Source organism: Mustela nigripes, chromosome 6 (genome assembly GCF_022355385.1).
Source record: "Mustela nigripes isolate SB6536 chromosome 6, MUSNIG.SB6536, whole genome shotgun sequence".
NCBI lineage: Eukaryota > Metazoa > Chordata > Mammalia > Carnivora > Mustelidae > Mustela > Mustela nigripes.
The window spans coordinates 127,633,684-127,657,041 of record NC_081562.1 but is presented as its reverse complement, the minus strand read 5'-3'; the positions used below and the strand labels follow the sequence as shown (position 1 = coordinate 127,657,041).

Here is a 23,358-nt window from a genome sequence, read left to right as displayed (position 1 = left end):
AATCCCTATCAAAATTCCAATGGCATTTTTCACAGAACTAGAACAAACAATCCTAAAAATTTGTACGAAACTGCAAGACCCAAATGGCCAAAGTAATCTTAAGAATAAAGAGAACAAAGTTGGAGAACATCACGCTCTTTGATTTCAAACTTTATTACAAAGCTATAGTAATCAAAATAGTATGGTATTGCCATCAAAACAGACCCATAAATCAGTGGAACAGAAAACAGAATAGAGAACCCAGAAAAAACCCATATGTAGAGGGTCAATTAACTTACAATAAAGGAGCCAAGATTATATACGGGGAAAAAGAGAGTCTCTTTAATAACTAGTTGTGGGAAAACTGGAAAGCCATGTGAAAAAGGATGAATCTGGACCACTATTAAAAGACCATACACAAAAATTAACTCAAAACAGATTAAAGACTTGGACATAAGACCTGAAACCATTAAACTCACAGAAGAAAAATAGGCGGTGGTGATGGGAGGGGCTGGGTGGCTCAGTCATTAAGTGTCTGCCTTGGGCTGGGGTCATGATCCCAGAGTCCTGGGACTGAGCCCCATGATGGGCTCCCTGTTCTGCAGGGAGCCTGCTTCTCCCTCTCCCACTCCCCCTGCTAGCATTCCCTCTCTTGCTGTCTCTCTCTCTCTCTGTGTCAAATAAATAAATAAAATCTTTTTTTTTTAAATAAATAAAATCTTAAAAAAAAAGAAAAAGAAAAAGAAAACTGGTGATAAGCTTCTAGACATTGCTCTTGATGATAATTTTTTGGACCTGATACCAAAAACAAAGGCAACTAAAGCAAAAATGAAGAAATGGGAGCACATCATACTAAAAAGCTTCTGCACAGCAAGGAAACAATAAAATAAAAAGAACACTTGCTGAATGGGAGTAAATATTTACAAATCACAAATCTGATAAGGGGTTAATATCCAAAATGTATAAGGAACTCATTCAACTCCATTCCAAAAAAAGAATCTGATTAAAAAATGGGCAGAGATTCTGAATAGACATTTTTCCAAAGAAAATATATGGATGGCGAACAGACACATGAAAAGATGCTTAGCATTACTTATCACCAGGAAAATCAGAACCACAATAAGATATCCTCTCGCACTTGTTAGAATAGCTGTTATCCAAAAGATATAACAAGTGTTGATGAGGATAAGGAGAAAGGGGGACCCTTGTGTTCTATTGTGGGGGAGTATAAACTGGTGCAACCACTATAGAAAACAGCGTGAAGTTTCCTCAAAACATCGAAACTAGAACTACCTTATGATCCAGCAACTCTACTTCCAAGTATTTAGACAAGGAAAATGGAAACACTAATTCAAAAATATATTCATTGCAGCACTTTTTATAATAGCTAAGCTATGGAAACAACCCAACTGTTCAGCAATAGATGACTGAAGAAAATGTGATACACACACACACACACACACACACACACACACACAGAGGAATACGACTCAGCCATAAATAAGAATGAAATCTTGCCATTTGCAACAACATGGATGGACTTTGTGGGCATTATCCTAAGTGAAATAAGTCAGAGAAAGACAAATATTCTCTCACTTATATGTAGAATTAAAAATAGAAACAACAGAAAACCAAGCTCAAAGATAGAACAAATTGATGGTCGCCAAAGTTGGGAGCAAAGGGAGGGTCAAATGGGCAAAGATACAAATTTCCAGTTATAAAATAAATAAGTTAAGCCATAAAGGTGTACTATACAGAATGGTGACTATATTTAATGACAATGTATTACATTTGAAAATTGCTAAGAGTAGATCTTAAAAGTTCTCATCAGATAAAAGGTATTTTGTAACTATGTATGGTCATGTTTACTATACTTACTGTCATGATCATTTTGCCATGATATACAAATATCAAATAATTATGCTGCACATCTGAAAGTAATATAACGTTAATAGTCCAATTATACCTCAATCAAAAAATTATAGTCAAATCTGCTAGTCTTTTAATTTATGATTTGAAATAATATTTTTATAATAGCCCAAGATTATAAAATTGTCATCTTAGTTTTCTTTCAGCACTTTCTCATTTTACTTTCTAAGTTTACACTGTAGTCCCAATCTGACCTGGAATTCCTGACATAAACTCTAGATAGCACATCTGATTGTTCACTTAACACATCCACTTTGGTTTCTGACTGGCATCTCACAGCTGTCATGGTTAAATCAGAGATTTTTGTATTCCCCTCCACCGATCTGCTTTTCCCTAGTCTTCCTGGCCTTAGTAGATGGCACTGCAATTTCTCCAGTTGCTCAAACCACAAGCCCATCCATAACTGTGCAGTCCTCTCTTTATCTCACTTCCAGCATCTAATTTATCAGCAATGTCTCTCAACTCTACCTTCAAACCATATCCCAAATCCATCCATTGTCCTAGTTGCACTGATACCACCTAAGCCTAAGGGAGTAGCATCTTTTTTTTCCTGGACTGCAGTGACAATCTGGTCACGGAGATCATTGCTTCTACTCCCTCCATCCCCACACACATAACTGATTCTCTATGTAGCAGCCAAGGAGATTTAAAACAGAAGACCAAGTTATATAACTCCCTTGTTTAAAATTATACCATCACTGAAGACACAAGATCTACAGCCTTTACCATAGATTTCAGGGCTCCATGTTACCAATGCCTGTTAGACTCCAGTCCTTCCTCTGCCCCTGGTTCCAGTGTTCTCCAAATAGCTCCTCTAGAGCCTTTTGCTATTTCATCTTCCTAGACTTAACTTCTCTCAAATCTTCAAATGGCTGGTGGCTTCTTTTCAATTCAGATCCCAGCAAAGATGCTGCCTTCTCAGCAAGGCTTTCCCTGAGCCTATATAAAGTTCTTTCCGTCATTTTCTTCCCCTTTCCAAGTTTTGTTATATCACAGTACACACCTTCACCCCCTTTTGTATACTGGTCAGAGTATAAACCAAATGAAAAGATTCCAGCACCCAAGCCCCCAGTCAGAGTTTTAAATACAGGCCGCCGCAATGGGACTGGTGCCTTGGAAGGTTCACTCAGGCTGTAAAGGGGAAGGCAGATCTCAGCAGGATGGAAGCAACAGCAAGCGGAGCTGGAGGGTGGCGGAGGGAGGCAAGGAAGCCAATGGTGAGCTTGCAGCTCTCAAGGTCAAGCTCTGTGTCTTACAGTTAAGTCAGTTCAGGTACTCCCCATCGAGGTCTAATTTAACCTCTTAGAACAGTGCTTAGAAAGAGCCAACTGCTTCATCCCGTGGAACTGTGACCAATGGGAAAGGTGGTAGCAGAGTTAACAAGACCCACCAGGGAGGAAACACTGTATTTCCTCTGTGTGTGTTTTTGGGGTGTGTGTGTGTGTTTTAAGTCTCAAACTTAGAAGGGGGGAAAAAACACCCATAAATATATTCTCTCCTGAATTTCCTGGCTGCCCTTAGTCAGCTCTCAGCAAGAGAGGCCAAGTTCTCCTAACCTCTGTGAGGAAGGCCAATAGGCTGACAGCTGGATATCAATATTTACATTCTGTTATCACGTCTGCTGAGGAACCCCAGGCCTAAAAAGCTAAACTGAATTATTCTCGTTTTATCTCTCTACTGCTGGGTTCTGAAAAAAAACACTTCTTCTTTTGAAAGCACAGGGTTTGGTTCTCTTTTTTTAAAGGCCAATATAATTTTCTTTCCCTAAAATATCATAAAGACTTCTCACCCCAAACGTTAACCCTTCCCTAGCTCAGTTGGCACTCAGTGTATCTGAAGTGCAAACTGACTGACATGACTTGTTATAAGCCAACATTAAAACAATCTGCCATCTGCAAGACACATCTCCAACACTTGGGCAGACAACAAGGAAAACAGACTTTAAGTGACCACTGACATGACTCAGCTGTGAGCAACAGCAAAGGAAAAACATGTAAAGGGCCTTGGAGGCCCCTTCTGGGACTTAGATTTTATTGAAAAGGAACTACCAAATGAAACATTAGGAGAGTCGGCTGGCCACTCGGGGTAGAGGCAGTGCTCTACACACATCCCACAAATCACAGGAAGGTTGCCAGCTACACACTGTCATTGGGAAAACAAAACCAAAAAACCCCACAAAACCCTCCATAACCAATAAGCTTGGCAAGATATTACACATGGTACCCAACGTCAGATCGTGAAAATAGTTTAGCTTTCTTCTCCAGGGTCATACTTTCTCTTTTCTTTATTTTCCTTTTCTTCTCCCATTGTAATCTTTGTGAGATGCACAGATGCAGTCTGGAACAATCTGGATTTATTTAGAGTGTCTATTTTCTGTACTATAAATGGGTTGGTTTACATGGGGTCAATGATTAGCAGGTAGCTCTGTGAAAGGATTTCTTTCTCTTGCAAATAATGTAAACATCCAGCTGTCTGTTTACAAATGTGAAGATGGAAGAAAACATCTTTGATCTTTTGGTCTGGCCTTTTAATTCATTTCTTTGTTGCACATGCAGTGTCTTTTCAAGCATGTTGACCCCCTGTTCACCCTCCCTTAGCCTCATGTTCAAGTTTCCCACAACCACCCACCAAGATCTGAGTGGAACTTGTCCAGAGTCTGGTCTGCAGGGTGTGTGGCAGTTTCCCCCTCACACGTTGCAATAACAGCCAACAAGGGGACATGACTGTGCATGGACCTATAGCCACAAAGTCATTCTTAAAAGGAAGTGGCCAAAAAAAGTTCTCAAATTGTCACTTGTTGGCAAGCAGGTACAAGAGCTTCGTGAACACCAATGCAGAATTAAGAAAAAGGCTCAATGTTTCGAACCGTGCATTGGGGTTTTTCTTTACCAGCAGCCGGGAAGTTTGAATGAATTGATGGGAATGGTTGCCATGTTCTGAATTTGACAGCAATGAACCGCATGCTGCATCTTAAACTTGGCATGTTGTGGAACATTTGGGGGAGGTTATTTTTGTGTTTTGTTTTTGTTTTTTTACAGCTCAGCACTGGAACCCCTCTGTGAGGAATTCCCTTCTTACAACCATTGTAAGGAAAACTTTTCTGAGAAGTCTCCAGTCTCATCTTCTCAGTCTCCTTTGAGGTTGGGGCAGATGTGTGGCCTGCACTTGACCAACAAAGTCACCCTGATGAGAATCAAGTACTAACAATATAACGGCAGGGTGGCCCATCCGGCAGTTGGGGACAGTAGCTTAGGTCTGGCAGTGTCAGGGGCGGGGGGTGGACATTGAGGGCACAGAAGGGGAGCTGCACTGCAGGGACACAGGTAAATCTCCGCCATTCCCAGCAATCCTACAGGCTTTCCAGTATCATCTCCACACATTTAAAAAATCAGCCAGGGTCATCCTTCTGTTGCTTATGAAGGACCAGCGAAATAGAGCACTCTGCACAGGTCAGTGGTCCAATTCTGGCATCTTCCTAAGAAGGACATCTTGGCAAAAACCGCATGGGGACTTCGAGGCCCTACCTTAGCTCAGGTCTCCTCTTCATCACCAGTATTGTGCTCCTGTCTTCAAAGGCAACTTGACTCTTCTCTCAATTCTTTATGGGTGTGTGCCAATTTTCATTCCAATGAATGAGATTTTCATTCTGGTGAAACAACAGGAAATAAACACCAGTGTTCACAGTTAACTTTGATTCCCTTCAAGATGATGAGAGCAGATTTGCAAGGATATTTAAGAGATGGGTTCTTGATGCACAAACTGTTTGATTTCATTTCTCCTGATAATATATATATGCTTCTATATAACATACATATATGTTATTTATAAGGTATATATATATTCATATAGAGAGTGTTTACTGGCTTTTTTAGGGCAACTCTGAAGTGGCCCCCTCTTTTCTCAACAGCTAATTTTATTATAATAAAGACTTTTCGAGAACAGCACTCTAAGCACGATGTATTTATTTTTAAAAGGTAACACTAACAACAAAAAGCTGAAAACAAAGGGGTTAGATTGCTGTGGTACTCATACTGCTAGTAAGTGGATGAGCCAGAGGCTGAGAAGAACTTAATTATGGCTCCCAACCTGCCCTAGACTCATCAATGGATTCTGCACTACATGTGCCTCATGGCTCCTTTTTTTAGTGCGAGGAAAGCCTTTTGTTACCAGGCAGGTACAGATGCATTCAGCATGAGTTACGCCCTTGAACCATCTAGAGAAGGGAGCAAGCATTTGCTTTGTTGGATTGCAAGATCAAGCTCTCTAAATATGACCTCTATCTTCAGTGGTGTTTTACTCTATTTCTCAAAATATAATTCTTTGAGTGGGAGATTTAATAAGGTAACAATGTCACTTTCCAGCAAAATCTCCAAAAAAGATTTCTCAGAGTCCCTGGGGTATTTCCCAAGAGCTTCTCCCCATGGCTGAGTAGCCCTCATATGACTTCTGTCATTCCTCTTTCTTCTTTATTCACTTCTGCTTTTCCTGTGCCTTTCCATCGAAGATGCTGTTTCTGCCTGACCTGGCGCTGCTAGCTGGGCCCAGTGACACGGGTGTGCCCCCTTCCTTTCCATTTTCCAGATTCTTCACATAGAAAAGATTCCACTGGGAACATTTTTAAATGACAACAATAAAAACTAGATGGAAAATTCTATTTATACCCTTTAGATTAAACTAAAATGTGCTATTTATGGTTTTTTTTAACTCTTAAGTACTTAGACTTGTTTTGACTCTCAGAAATGAAGTGCAACCCTTTCTGGTCCAGTGAATAAATTCTATCCACTTTGATAAGTTTCTCTTTCCTCTCTGAAGGTCACTGGATTTTTATAAGTCAGTATACTCATCTGGGATCTGTTTTGAGGTATGTGAGTAGATACCAATTACTTCACAAAGGCAAGCAGAACAGACACTACAATTACTGTGGGCTTTGTGTTTTCTCTCAGATATAATGAGTTCTTTATGTATTAAGTAAGCTGTTCATTCTTTGCCAGATTATGGCAAAAGTTTTTTTTTCCCCAATATGTTTATTTTGAGCATTTTAACTTTTTTCTTTCTTGGCACTCATGTTAATTTAAATTAAGTATTTTGCATGAATCACTGTGTGATGTTTGATACAACAATTTCTCACTATCTTCACATCTATCATCCAACTGTGGCTGTGGCCATCTCTTACCTGGACTACGTCGACAGCTCCTCACTAGGCCCCCTGCTTCCCCTCTTGCCCCTTACCGTTCATTCTCCAGCAGTCAGAAGAAGCCCGTTAGGACAAAAGTGTGGTCATGACACTCTTCCCCAAAAATCACCTGGATGGCTCAGTCAATTAAATGTCTGCTTGCCAGCTCAGGTTATGATTCTGGGGTCCTGGAATCGAGCCCCAAGTCAGGCTCCCTGCTCAGCGGGAAGCCTGCTTCTCCCTCTTCCTCTGGCCCTCCCCAGTGTTTATGCTTTTACTCTCTCTCTCAAATGAATGCATTTTTTTTAAATCAATTAAAAAAATCTTTTTAAAAAATCTTAGGAAAAGGCTCCCCTCCTATCACCTTCCTCTCACCAAGCTTATAAGACCCTAAATGATCTATCGATTTGTTGATCAGTTGAGTCCCCCGCTGCCTTTCCCACCTCAGTTGACCTCCCTGACCTCAACCACTTTGCTTCTTCCCCAAACCCCAACCCCCGTCCTGCCACACCAGCCTCCGTACTATTGCTCCGACCTTGCACACATGCCCCTACCTAGGAATCTTGGCACTCTCTATCCCCTCTACTCGAAATCTCTTTCCTAGATATTATCATCTCAATCCCTTGCTCTCTTTAAGTCTCTGCCTGTGTTTTGATGTCCTTCTTTCTGACTTTGTCCATCTTCCGATTGTTTCCAAGCTCAGGTGAGGGAGAAGTAAGGGTGTATTAGCTGGCCCCTCAAACTCCAAGGGCGTCTTATAGCTGATGTTGTTATTCTCAATGGAAGCTTTTGAAAAGTTTTGCTTCCTGAATTTACAAGAATCTAACTGGTTTTGATATTTTTTTATATAATTTTTTATTTTTTATAAACATATATTTTTATCCCCAGGGGTACAGGTCTATGAATCACCAGGTTTACACACTTCACAGCACTGGTTTTGATATTTTGATCTTGTACTGAGGAAGGTTGGTGAGCACCCACATTAGTTCTTGTAGTTAATCCATAGATTCTCTCCAAATGCCTTTGCTTTCACTCATGTCATCTGAGGCCAGTTTTGTTTTTTCTTTTCAAATCCTCTTTTCATTTAGTTCTCTTTAGGTCTTACTAGGACCTCTACAACAGTATTGAATAGAAGCAGTGATAGCTTGCATCCTTGTCTTATTCCTAACTTTAAAGGGCATGCTTTGAAAATTTCCCATTAAACTTTATGTTTGCAGCAGGTTTTGCTAGACATCCTTTATCAGAATGGAAAGGTTCCCTTTTGTTGTATTTTGCCAAGAAAGACTTTTTAAAAAAAATATTTTCTTTATTTATTTAACAGAGAGAGAGGGGGCTCACAATCAGGCAGAGAGGCAGGCAGAGAGAGAGGGGAAAGCAGGCTTCCCGCTAAGCAGAAAGTCCAATGCAGGGCTCGATCCCAGGACCCTAGGATCATGACCTGAGCCAAAGGCAGAAGCTTAACCCAATGAGCCACTCAGGTACCTCCTGAGAAAGACTTTTAATCATAAATGCATACTGAAGAATAATGAAGACAGTCTTGCCCTATAAGATATTGATATATCTGTAACTCTGCCCTAATGAGTTACAATAAAGACTATAGTACTAGCACCAGGGTAGATAGAACAAGAGCAGATTAAGAGTCTAGAAATAGATGCAAATCTATATAAAAGTCAGATGATTTATTCTGGTCATCTTTGTCTCTTTTTGTGACATTTTCCTTTTTCTCTGTTAAAATTCCCTTTTGACTATTTGTTATGGCTTCTCTTCCCAGTCACTGGGGCCATGTCTTCTCAGACCCTACTGAAGAAGCAATTTCCATTTTAATTCTCCAATAGGTTTTTTCAGAGATTTCTTTTATTCTATCAAATGGTGTTCATCATCATCATCGTTATCATGATTATTATTATTATATCTTATTCTGGAAAAAAATGTTTGAAGCTCAACTCTGCTGCTCGGAAGGTAAGGATATACAGTGTGTTCTTTCTATGTAAGCCTCAGTTTCCTTATCTGTAAAAAGGACAAGCAGAACTCTTACATCAGCATGTTCTTGGAAGGAATAAATACGTTACTGTGTATAACCTGCCTGGCATAGTATCTCACAGTGGGCAGCACTCCATATCGTTTTGCTTTAATAAATACAGTTGGGTTTGTTTTTCCTTATTCTTCTTCCATCATGGCAAGTCCTAGTTAAACCTGATGAGGTGTGTGTGTCGTCTTGCTCTCATGTGTGATGCTGAATTCTCTTTCCGGGTCTGCAATGAGATAGTAGGCTGGGGAGCACTGCATCCCATCTAGTTTCCAGATCCTAGTAGTCTTTCACACAGTTGTCCCCTGATATGTTGAACTGACATCTTCTGCCATGATGCCTGGTTCACTTATCCTCTGAACCAAAGTTGTACATAAAAAGCTAACACTCATTCTCTATTATAAGGTTATTCAATCCCATCCTTTGGCATTTTATTCATAGAGAATATAGTCCTAAAAGATAATATCTATGAAAGTATAGGCTTATACCTGAAGAATGTCAGCTCATGGTGATGATGATAATGATGGACAATGGTGATGGCAATGTTTACTAAGCATTGCATTTCAAGTGCAAAAGATTCCTAGCTAACTCATAGACATTTGAATCAGCAGCTCCTCAAGCAAAAAGTCACCGTGCCTAACTGTAGTGCTCTCAGTGGACACACATCCCTTGTATATGTCAGCACTTGTGTTGGCTCTTTGAGTCTCTATTGAGCCACCTGGGAGACTCAATTTCAGCCTATTAAGCTTGTCTGTACAATGCAAATGGCTGAAGGGTCACATTTACCAACAAAACCAAAAAGAATTAAAAACATCAGAAAGGGTTTTCAATGATGGTTGTAGAAAACTGAAGAGACTTGAGATGTATAAAACAGATTTTTTTAAGCTACTATTGCACCTAAAATAGTTTAAAGGCTGCTATATATCCTGACTAAAGATAAGTTAAAATAAAATTAGAGAAAGAGTTGAAGTGAGATAAACGCCTGCCAAATATTTGACCAGCCTGTAAAAGAATGTCTTGTTTTCTTCCCACATATTTTTTAAAGAGGAAAGCTCAGGGTCAGATAGAGCAGGGGTACACTCAGCTCAAAAGTCTTGGGCAGACAAAAACTCCATGCATGCTGGTGTATTAGCAGCAGGCTAATTGCAATGGGCAAAATGATCTACAAAAAAAACAGCCCAGACTCAGTATTGATCCCCAATGGGCAGGATTGATTCAGGCTTGTGCTATGCTAGTATCAAAGGTAGTCCAATTTAGTGGGCAGAGAATAGCAACAGAACCATGGTGTTGTGATTGCTACTGGTGTATCTGGTTAAGAACAAAAATCTTGGCCAGTTCTTGGGGGATATAATTTCTGGGAAGTAATGGTCAAGGCTAGGAAGAAAAGTATCACAACCCTCGTCAATTGAGTTGAAGTTCATGGAAGCCTCAGTCCTCGTGCAAATAAGAAAACCAAGAGGGAGGGAAGCTCAGTGAACACAGCAAGATTAGGAAAATGTTTGTGTCCACCCAGAGTGCTCATATATAGGTTTGCTTGCAAAAAATTCATTCCATGTCTAAGCAGCAGATGGACAAATCTTCTTAATATGGCTGCCTTACTGGGATTAATTAGGGAATTCAGCAGAGCTTTAGCCTACTATGGATAAAGGTCCTCATTATTTACAGTTGAGTGAGATCAAACCTTTCTGGCTGTAATGGAGCTTAATCTCTCCAGGACTGAAAAAGTGTTAGAGCAGGACAGGAATCCTACTCTAATCAGTGAAGAACATGCAGATGAAGTACTACAGATAATCTAAATGAAAAATATGGCTGCATTATTGCAGCCCACAGCATGGTTTATCCAGCTCACTAGACTTGAATAGAACACCACACAGTCTATATCAAGGACATAGTATCTCAACTGATCATCATTGACCTGGAAAAAGATGCTCTGGTTTCCCCACTAATGGCCCGAGACATGGCCCATTCTTTTAACTTCTTGGAATCATCTTCCCATAAAACAGATTTTATTTGCCTCCTGATAACTATGTCAATATCTTACACATATAAATAAGATACTATTATAAAAATGTGTTGCACATGAGGCACCTGGGTGGCTCAGTTGATTAAGCATCTGACCTTTTTGTTTTTGAGTCCTTTGAGGTTCATTCATCTTTTTTTTTTAATTAACATATAATGCATTATTTGCCCCAGGGGTACAGGTCTGTGAATCGTTACATTTCACAGCACTCAGCATAGCACATACCCTGCGCAGTGTCCATGACCCAGCTACCTTATCCTTACCCCTCAACCCCCAGCAACCCACAGTTTGTTTCATGAGATTAAGAGTTTATTATGGTTTGTCTCCCTTCTGATCCCGTCTTGTTTCATTTTTTCCTTCTGTATTCCCCATAAACTCCTATCCTGCCTCTCAAATTCCTCAGTCAGAGAGATCACATGATAATTGTCCTTCCTTGATTGACCTATTTCACACAGCATAATACCCTCCAGTTCTATCCACGTCATTGCAAATGGCAAGATTTCATTTCTTTTGATGGCTGCTTAGTATTCCATTGTGTATGTATGTATGTGTGTGTGTGTGTGTGTGTGTGTGTGTATATATATATATATATATCACATCTTCTTTATCCATTTTTTTAAAAGATTTTATTTATTTATTTGACAAAGAGAGATCACAAGTAGGCAGAGAGTCAGGCAGAGAGAGAGGAGGAGCAGGCTCCCTGCTGAGCACAGAACCCGATGCAGGGCTCCATCTCAGGACCCTGAGATCATGACCTGAGCCAAAGACAGTGGCTTAATCCACTGAGCCACCCAGGCACCCTATCCATTCGTTTGTTGATGAACTTCTAGGTTCTTTCCATAATTTGGTTATTGTGGACATTGCTGCTATAAACACGCAACGAAGAAGCATCTGACTTTTGATCTATTCAGGACTTGATCTCAATGTTGTGAGTTCAAGCCCTGCAGTAGGCTTGGAGCCTACTTACAAAATGTGTTGCACATAAGTATAAAAATTAAAAAAAGATAGGTAATGGAATAATGGGAAATATTTCTTAAAACCTGTTCACTGGAATTTCACAGCACAACAAAAAATTATCTCTCCAATCCTCTCCTGTTTCCCCAGCACCAGAATCATATCTCTCCTTGAATGACTCCATATAGCCAAACAAAACTCATGGCATTTTCCCATAAATACTCTGCCTTTTCCTATCATATCACTGCATCTTCCTCCTCACTTATACTTGACCATTCCTCTCTCTCCTACATTAATGATCACTGCATTCAAATTTTTCAGTCAAAACTCTATTACTTCATGAAGCTAGATAGCTCTACTTCTGATCTCCTAAATATGTATTTTAGTTAGCTTAAATACAAACTGGGAGTGTGGGGAAGGGAGAGATGGCTTCTTAGAAAGGGTGGAATTGAATTGACCTAGAATAAGTAAAGTCCTTAATAAGTAGATATTGGAGATATTCTAGTCAACATCATCACTGCTATAGCCACCACCACATGCTTACCATGAGTCAAACACTGCTTTGAGCAGTCTATATGCATTATTTCACATAATTCTTGTGACAACATTATGAGGCAATATTATTAGTTCCATTTTATTGATGCATACATGGAGGCACTGATAGATTAAGAAACTTGTTCAAGATTGCTCAACTACTATGCAGTAGAACAAAGTGTGAAACACAGAGAACATGCCTGTAAATACTATGCTACAATTCATAAAGAATTGATTGGGCTGTCCACACTACCCAAAGCAATCTACAGGTTCAATACAATCCCTATCAAAATACCAACAGTATTTTTCACAAAACTATAAGAAATAATACTAAAATTTGTATGGAATTGCGGAAGACCCCACATAGCCAAAGCAATGTAGAACAGAGCTGGAGGTATCCCAATCCCAGATTTTAAGACACACAACAAAGCTGTAGTAATCAAAACAGTATGATACTGGCACAAAAACAGACACATAGATCAATGGAACAGAATAGAGAGCCCAGAAATAACTCTGAGCTTATATGATCAATCTATGGCAAAAGAGGCAAGAATATACAGTGCAGAAAAGACAGTCTCTTCAATAAATAATGCTGGACAAATTGCACAGCTGTATACAAAAGAAAGAAACTGGACCACTTTCTTACACTATACACAAAATTAAACTCAAAATGGGTTAAGAACCTAAATGTGAGACCTAAAATCATAAAACTCCCAGAAGAAAACATAAGCATTAATCTATTTGATATTGGCTACAATAACACTTTTCTAGACTTGTATCCTCAGACATGTATTCCTCAGGAAATGAAAGCAAAAATAAACTATTGGGATTACATCAATATTAAAAATCTTATGCAGAGCAAAGAAACCATTAACCATTAACCATTAACAAAACAAGGCAACCTACTGACTGGGAAAAGATATTTGCAAGTCACATATCCAATAAGGGGTTATCCAAAATATATAAAGAACTCATACAACTTGACACCCAAGAAAAAAAAATAATAATCCAATTAAAAATAGGCAGAGGACTTGAGTAAACATTTTTTTCAAAGAAAACACAAAGACGGCCAAAAGACACATGAAAAGATGTTTGTCATGAGGGAAATACAAATCAAAACTACAATGAGAAATCACCTTATGCCTGTCAAAATGGCTAGTATAAAAAAGAAAACTAATGAAAAGTGTTGGCAGTGATGTGGAGAAAAATAAACCATTGTGCACTGCTGTTGGAAATATAAATTGATGCAGCCATTGTGGAAAACAATATGGAGGTCCCACAAAAAAATTAAAAATAGAAATACCATATAATCCAGTAATCCCACTACTGGGTATTTACCAAAGAAAATAAAACAGTAATTTGAAAAGATATATGCACCCTATGTTAATCCAGCATTATTTATAATAGCCAAGATATGGGAGCAACCCAAGTGTCCATTCATATATATATATATATATGAATATTAGTCATAAAATAATGAGATAAATAAATAGTCATAAATAAATAAATAAATAAATAAAATAAAATAAATAGTCATAAAAATAAATAAATAAAATAGTCATAAAAATAATGAGATCTTGCCATCTGCAACAACATAAATGGGCCTAGAGGGCATTCTAAAGTGAATTAGGTGAGAGAAAGACAAATACCATATGATTTCACTTACATGTGGAATTTAAAAAACCAAAGAACAACAAACAAACAAAAAGCAGAAGCAGAGCCATAAATATAGAGAACAAACAGTGGTTGCCAGGGGAGAGGGGGTGCAAAATGGGTGAAAGGGAGTGAGAGATTCTGGCTTCCAGTTATGGAATGAATAAGTCACAGTAATAAAAGATACAGCATAGGGAATATAGCCAATGGTATCGTAATTATGTTCTATGGTGACAGATGGTAGCTACACTTGTGATGAGCAAAGCATAGGGTATAAACTTGTCAGATCACTATGTCATACACCTGAAACTAATGTAACATTGTGTAACAATGTAACAATGTGTGTTAACTATACTTCAATTAAAAAAAAAAAAAGAAGAAAAGGAAAAAAAATTCCTAAGTCTTTTCCTTCCTTCCATTTTTTAAGATTCTTTTTCAAAATCCTTTCATTTATGAAGTATTTTTCTAAGTTTGGGGGAGCACACACACACACACACACACACACACACACACAGAGAATTGATTGAGCAAACAACAGCAGATAAGGGGAAACACACAGTGTTTGAAGAAAAGCCTCTGATTAATATGACTACACACTAATAAAAATGTTCAGTCTCTATAAAGATAAAATCAGGCCAAATTATGAAAGGCCTTGAATTCTCTCACAAAATTTGCTTTTGTAGGAGTTATTCTATGGATAATAGAGAGCTATCTAAGGATCTTTAGCAGATGAATGGTATAAAATCTGGCTTTAAGGTACGTAAGTTTGGGGACAGTGAGTAGGATCTATAGATAATGGGAATTCAGCAGAAAACAAGAAAACACCAGCTCTCTTCTTTCCTTTACCTAGTAAAGCATTTAGCCTTCAGCTAATTTCAATCAATGCAGATTCTGAAACAATGTAACCTATGGCACCCCCAACAATCATGAAGATATAAGAATTCAATTGATCATGGGCCAGTAAGCATATAATAATAGTGACTATTGCTAACTTTATGAAATTATTGTTGTCCAAATCTCCTTCTTCTATGGTATACATATTTTATATACAGTCTCCTCTAATTACTGGATATGTTTATTAGAGGCATATTTATTAAGTAAAGACAAAGATACTCAATGTGTTTGCCCTGCATAAATCTTTCTCCTCTACTCAAACCAAGTTACAATTAGCAGTCAAAGCAATATTGAAAGGGGCTAAGAAAGAACAATCAAAGATGTGTGAATTACGCATATAATTGAGTATAATTAAATCCTTTTGTTTAGAGAAATGGAGGTGTAACATTTACTCACACTTTTTAGCTGCTCTTATCAAGCTCCCAGTGGAACCCTTGGAAGGAAGCTAAGAAGATGGAAATTCTGCTCTGGGCAACCCTGCCCAAGTTCAACTCTGAAGGGGCTCAGAAGGGGCTCAGACCACTTACTACTATGCATACTTTCCAATCCTTGTTTGTGATATAGTTATGATACTAAAACTTGATTGTGGTTAATTACCTTAACCCATTAAATTACTGAGTTGTTTAATAAGACATAGTTTGGTTAATATTTTGGCAGCAAATCAAAAAGTATACCCTATATAACTATTATCTTGATTTCTCATCTTTCCCTTCAAAATCAAACATATTTTTCCACAAAACTTCCAACTATTCCAAAAATGAATTTTATTTCAGAACTCTAAATTCCCTGTTTACTTGATTCAGGAAGTCGCTGTGTTCATTACCTGGGGGTTACATTTTTCAGTTACTACACAGCCTGGTGTTCGTTTCAAGAGCTACGCTGCTTAGAATCTGGCATTTCCCTGGGTATTACTGAACACTTTTTACAGATGTAAAAGCAGACAATGTATTGTTTTCTAGCCCCCAAATCACTTTGTTTATGCATTACAGTGTAGAAGTATGGAGTCTCAATCAAACACTAGCTCATGCTTCTTTAAGAGGGATTCTGTTTTGCTTACAGGTAATCCTGCCTACACACTCAAGCCAATGTGGGGTGGCACTCCATCTGAGTAACCAACTGCTTAAACCTCTCAACTTTCATAACAGAAATGCAGATATAACAGATTATTGAAGCCACAGCCACCAAGTCCAGACCCAATGCCACATGCCACCAACACCCACCAAACATGCACTGCCAATTCCTTTTGGTTCAAAGTCGAACACGGCAACTCTTCATGATCAGCTGATTCAGAATCTTCTTAAGGAGGACTATATTGCCAGAATAAGATTACAATTGTTGGGGCTGGTACTGTCAGCATCTAAATGAAGGACTTGGCAGATGAACTTGCTCTTGTTGATGTCATGGAAGACAAACTGTAGGGAGAGATGATAGTTCTCCAACATAGCAGTCTTTTCCTTAGAACACCAAAAATTGTCTCTGGCAAACACTATAACATGACTGCAAACTCTAAGCTGGTTATCACAGATGGGGCATGTCAGCAAGAGGGAGAAAGCCATCCTAATTTGATCCAGCATAATGTGAGCATCTTTAAAGTCAACATCCTTAATATTGTAAAATATAGCCCAAACTGTAAGTTGCTTGTTGTTTCCATCCCAGTGGATATCTTGACCTATGTGGCTTGGAAGATAAGTAGATTTCCCCAAAACTGTGTTATTGGAAGTGGTTGCAATCTGGATTCAGCCCAGTTCCATTAGCTAATGAAGTTTACCCATTAAGCTGTCACGGGTGGGTACTTGGGGAGCATGGAGACTCTAGCTAGAGTACCTGTATGGAATAGAATAAATGTTGCTGGTGTTTTCCTGAAGAATCTGCACTCTGACTTAGGCACAGAAGCAGATAAGGAACAGTGAAAAAAGGTTCACAGACAGGCGGTTGATAGTGCCTATGAGGGGATCAAAGTGAAAGGCTACACATCCTGGGCCACTGGGCTGTCTGTGGCAGACTTGGCAGAAAGTGTAATAAAGAATCTTAGGTTGGATGCATCCAATTTCCACAATGATTAAGGATCACTATGGAATAAAAGATGATGTCTTCCTTATGGTTCCTTGCATCTTGAGACAGAATGGAATCTCAGACGTTGTGAAGGTGAATTTGACCCCTGATGAAGATACCCATTTGAAGAAAAGTGCAGATACACTTTGAGGGATCCAAAAACAGCTGTAGTGTTAAAGTTTTCTAATGTTATACTACTTCACTGTCTAGACGATTTTAGTTGGAGGCTGTGTATATTGTCCTTATTATCTGATATGTTACTCAAGTAGTAATAGTAAGAGGCCTAGGAAAAAATACCAATTTCCCAAAGTTATAAATAGGAAACCCTACACCTATAACCTGATACTGGGTGATCCCTATCTTGTGTTGTTCTAAATTGGTTCCTGTAAAATAGTTCTACCACCTCAAGGTACCACTGCCAATGTTGCATATGCTGTAGTTGTTCTTCATTCCAGATGAGTCTTTACTGTGTGTTCTAGAACTTCTGACCCCTTCACCCAACATGTCAGCCCAACTTTTTTTTCTCCAGTCAATCACATCCTGGAATCTAATAGATAAATTCAATATTTCTCTTCTAAAGGATCTCTTTTTGTATCCTATGTGTATCAGAATACAGTATACATGGAAACATAATAGAAAAAGAAAGATCTGGATATAAACAATGTAACCAACTGACATACCAACTGAAATACCAAATAAACTTTGTACAGTGAAAAAAAAAAGAAACACGGATATGACATCCACAAGTGTTACTAAGATTATGAATATGTCTTTAATCAGCAACCATTGCTTTAAAGCTCTTGCCAAAGTGTACGGCCTTGAATCACCTATTCAGAGAGTAGTTTTGTGAATGCTTCTTCCCTACTCCCCATGTTTCCTTCCAGTAGAAGAATCTCAATGACAAAACATCTTGACTTTTCTCTGCCATACTTAGCTAATCTTACTGGAGAATCTGGAAGAAGAAACTGAGTATGCATAAGCTAGACTCCTTCACTTTCACTTGGGAAAAGAGCAAGTATTCTGTTTCTCCTAAGCCTTTTGTGAAGGGCCTTCCTTGCTCCAGTGCTGCCTGATAATGTGTAGAGGCGTCAGTCTGTTTCTGGGGTTCAGCAGTGGAGAGCCCTCTTGCCCAATACTTAAAAGTCACATTTTCCAAAATTAGCCACATAAGTAATGAAGGTGGTATTTGCAACCTCCATCTGCTAACTGATATATTTTATTTTGTAGTCAATTAGGAATGTGTTCAGTAAAAAATGTGTCTGTATTGGGTCCCAGCTAACACCCAACAACTACTAAAGTCCAACAGAAAAAAATTAAATTTAATAAAGGTAGACTCCTATACCATCGACTCACTCTTTGAGACTGAAAAGTTCTACCCTGGTGTCATTTATACCAATGTTTAGGTAGAGCATATTAAAATGAACCTTCTCAGAATCACCTTCACTGAATCAGACATTAATGTCAGCTTTTATTAGAAGTCATTATGAAAAAGCGCTGTGTAAAATAACATATATATCTGCTGATTGCTAAAAACAGTATCTATTACATGTCTGTTGCTCAATGCTTCATTTGTTTATCCCCTGTGGAATTTTTACTTTAGAATTTAGAAGCAGGAGAATATTGTCTTTATTCAAAAACTGATATGCTTACTCGGCAAGGTAGAAATAACTGTGTAACTATGATTGTCTCTTTTGATTTCAGTAGCAGGAAATCCCTTGTCTAGAGTAGTGCACAGGAATTATAATAGCCAATATGAAGAGCATTCTTGTTTCATTCTCTTCATAGCTTTAGCATCTAATTTCCATTTCAAAAACCTGCACACAATCAGTTTTGTAAGCCATCCCATAGTCTAGAATGTAAATAAAGCACAATTACAGTAATATAGGAAAATTAAAGCAAAGGATTTCCAGTTTCCAGTCTAGCATGTAAGGAGCTTGGAAGTCCTCACTTATGACCTCACAATAAGAAAAATCCTGGACAAACTAAAAATCAACTATTCTTCTTAGATCCCTCCCATGGGATTGAGGTCACTGCAACACCCCTCTTCCAACTGAACAGACAGTTAGATACAGACAATCATAACTTATCAGAGCAGAATCCCAGGAGCAGAAACTTCTACAAGGACCAGAACAATAATGGGAAAACTTAATCTGTAATTGATGAATTGCTGGAGGCTCAGTGCAGGCAAGTTTGAGAGTTAAAAATCATAGGGTGATCCAACTTTAGGAAGGCCTCCAAAGTTTTGTGAGGCTTACCAGACTCTTGGTGAAAACCGGAGAGAAATCTCCTCTTGCTTCTGGCAAACAACAGCCGCTTTGAAGTAGGCCTAGATAATTCTGTTCTTTTCACAAGGCCTGCCCTCAAGATAAGCTATTGTACCAGAGCCTAACTAACCAGGGTTTTATCAGTCTAACCAATATAGGAGAAGGCAAATATCTAACTCCAGTCAACTCTAGCCTTCCTATCTCACCAAAAGAGGAAACAAACAACAACAACAACAACAACAAAATCCAAAACTGAGATCACAACCAGAGGCACAGACTCTCTAAAAGACTGATACCTGATCATAGACTAGAGAATCCTTCCCCTCCCCTAAACATCTTATCATTTCATCAGAAGGGCTTCTGCATAATAAGAGGGAGATATAACAGAAAGAACTGTGTATCTCAGATCTTATTTAAGAAAAGTGTCTAGGGAAATCCAAGGAAAACAGCAGAGACAAAAACAAAAACACCAAAGGAAATTTTTGCCTATGATACATAGGGCCACAGCAAGAAGTAAACACAGCCTAACCCCTAACCACATAACCATAAAGGCTCATGTTAGACAACTATTCACCTTAGTTCCTTTTATACTGTATACCATGCCTGGCTTTCAACCAAAAAACATTTTAAGGGACAGAGAGGGCACCAAAACCAAACTCAAATGTGGCAGAGATGTTGGAATGATCAGACTGGAAATGAAAACAACTATCATTAATATGACAAGAGTTTCAGTGGAAAAAGTGGGCAAGATGCAAGTACATGGTTCATGTAAGCAGACAGATAAGAGACTCAAACCAAGAATCAAAAGGACATGCTGGAAACTAGAAACACCACAATAGAAATGAAGAATGCCTCTGATGGGCTCATCAACAGACTGGATACTACTAAGGAAATAATCAAAGATACTGAAGAAATATTAATAGAAACTTCCAAAACTGAAATGCAATGAGAAAAATAAATGAAAAAGCAGAATATCCAACAACTTGAGACAATTATAAAATGTGTAATATATGCATAATGGGAATAAGAAGGAGAAGAAGAGAAAAAATAATTGAAGAAATATGTGAAGCAATAATGACCAAGAGTTTCCAAAATTAATGATAGACACTAAACCACAGACCCAGGAAGCTCAGATAACAGCAAGCAGGATAAATATCAAAAAATCTACACTGAATACCAAACTTTTGTATCAGCATGGACGGGACTGGAAGAGATTAAGCTGAGTGAAATAAGCTAAGCAGACAGATTCAATTATCATATGGTTTCACTTACTTATGGAGCATAAGGAATAACACGGAGGACATTGGAAGTCAGAGAGAAGTGAGTTGTGAGAAATCGGAGGGGGAGATGAACCATGAGAGACTGTGGACTCTGAGAAACAAAGGGGGGGTGTGGGGGGGGGGGGGGGTGGGGTGGGGGGGGGGGGGTGGGGTGAGCCTGGTGGTGGCTATTAAGGAGGTCATGTATTGCATGGAGCAATGGGTGTGGTGCGTAAACAATGAATCTTGGAACACTGAAAAATAAAATACAATTAAATTTAAAAAAAACAACACCTTGGCATATATCCAAACCACAGAAAAATAAAGACAAAGAAAAAAATTTGAAAGATGCCAAAGGAGGGAAAAGCCTTACTATGAAAGACCAAATATAAGAATGTCACTCTTTTTCATTACAACTTCTCTTTAAAACCATGCAAAAAAAAAAAAAAAAAAAAAAAAGAATGAAATATAGAAAAATGCCACACTCTAGAATCCAATGAAATTATCCTGTAAAATTTGGAATATGGTTCCAGCCTCATCAGAATTTCAATGTCCTGATAGTGCAGCAGCCTTTGTATACCTCAGGAATTATGTTATGGCCTAGAAAGTGGCTCTGCTGATCACTCCCTTCTTTGAGCCTTCCACAAGAGGAAATTCTACATGCTTGCTTTAAAAAATAACATCTTTACTGAACTGAAGGAAAGAACTGTTTCTAGAAGAAAATTTTATGGAATTCAGTACCAGTCAAGCAGCAGTATGTTTCACATCTAGCCAGGCCAACTAAGAATGAGAAAAGACACAAATTACTAATGTCAGAAATGAAAGAGGAGCTGATCTTTGATCCCATGGACATAAAACAGACAATAAAAAAAATTATGAACACATTTATGCCTACAATTTGGTAATATAGATGAAATGGACCAAAATCTTAAATGATACATCTACTAAAACTCATCAAGGAGAAATATGTTACTTAAATAGGACTGTATCTACTAAAGAAACTGAATCAATAATGCCTGTCAAACAGAAAGGCACAGATGAATTCATTGGTGAATTCTACCAAGCATTTAGGGAAGGAATTATAACAATTCTCTACAATCTCTTCCAGAAAATAAAGCAGAAGGAATACTTTCTAACTCATTTTATGAAGCCAGCATTACCTTAAAAACAAAGCCAAAGACATTATGAAAAAGGATAACTACAAACCAGTATTTTTTCATGAATACAAATACACAAATCCTCAAAAAGACATTAGCAAATTCATTCCTACCATGTATAAAAAAAGTTATACACCCCACAACCAAGTGCGGTTGATGCCAGGTATGCAGAGCTGGTTCAACATTTGAAAAATCAATGAATGCCTCATCAGCACCCACTTCAGCTTTAGCTTTGCTGACAAAGTGCCCACTGTGTGGAAAGCCCAGGACCCCAGCCCTTGCCTGGCACAGTACCAGGCAAGCAGCAAAAGTCCCCAACCACACACAGTCTACATAGAGGATGATCATACACAAGACCATTCCTTCAAGTTTAAGAGCAGTAGCTCTTCTGTCTAATCCATAGAAACAAACACAGAAGGTCAAGCAAAATAGGGAGACAAAAGAATATGTTCTAAAAGAAAGAATAAGACAAAAACCTCTGAAAAAGAACGAAGTGAAACAGAAATTAGTAATATGCCTGACATGAAATTTAAAGTAATGATCCTAAAGATGCTCATCAAGCTGGAGAGAAGAGAGGATGAACTCAGTGAGACTTTCAATAGAGATAGAAAGTATTAAAAAGAACCAATCAGGGTTGAAGAATTCAATAACTGAAATAAACACACTAGAGGGAATCAACAGCAAACTAGCAGATACTGAAGAAATATCAGCAATCTGGAAGACAGGGTAATAGAAAGCACTTAAGTTAGATAGTAAAAAGAGAAAAGGATTTTAGAAATGAGGATAGGTTAAGAGATCTGTTGGGTAACATCAAGTGAACAAACATTCACATTATAAATGTTCCAGAAAAGGACAAAAAGAGAGAAAGGGGTAGAAAACTTACTTGAATAAATCATAACTGAAAACTTCCTTAACCTAGGGAAGAAAATAGACTTCCAGGTCCAAGAAACACAGATAGCTCCAAGGAAGATGAAACTGGGGAGGTCCACACCACCATATAATAATTAAAATGTTAAAGGTTAAAGATAAAGAGAGAATTTTAAAAGCAGCAAGAAAGAAGCAAAATGTTACCTACAAGGGAAAACCTGTGAAGCTATCAGCAGATTTTTCAGCAGAAACCTTTTAAGCCCTAAGAGAGTGGCATGATATATTCAAAGTACTGAAAGGAAAAAATCTACAACAAAGAACACTCTACTGGGCAAAATTATCATTCATATTTGAATAAGAGATAAAGATTTTCTCAGACAAACAAAAGATAAAGTTTATCACCACTAAACCAGACTTATAAGAAATATTAAAGGGACTTCTTTTTTTTTTTTTTTTAAGATTTTATTTATTTATTTATTTGACAGAGAGAAATCACAAGTAGATGGAGAGGCAGGCAGAGAGAGAGGGAAGCAGGCTCCCCGCTGAGCAGAGAGCCCGATGTGGGACTCGATCCCAGGACCCTGGGATCATGACCTG

At 38.3% G+C, this 23,358-nt stretch overlaps 1 long non-coding RNA gene and 1 pseudogene across 3 annotated transcripts in view; one reads left to right on the top strand and one right to left on the bottom strand.

Annotated features, from left to right (window-relative positions):
* The window catches only part of LOC132020894 (uncharacterized), a 193,287-nt gene that overhangs the window by 85,685 nt on the left and 84,244 nt on the right, over window positions 1-23,358 (bottom strand). For all 3 annotated transcript variants that reach the window (XR_009405142.1, XR_009405140.1, XR_009405141.1), the window contains one exon: window positions 5,433-5,554. This is a non-coding gene — a long non-coding RNA (uncharacterized LOC132020894). The remainder of the gene's footprint in view (window positions 1-5,432; window positions 5,555-23,358) is intronic.
* Window positions 16,366-17,385, top strand: LOC132020213 (L-lactate dehydrogenase A chain-like; annotated as a pseudogene).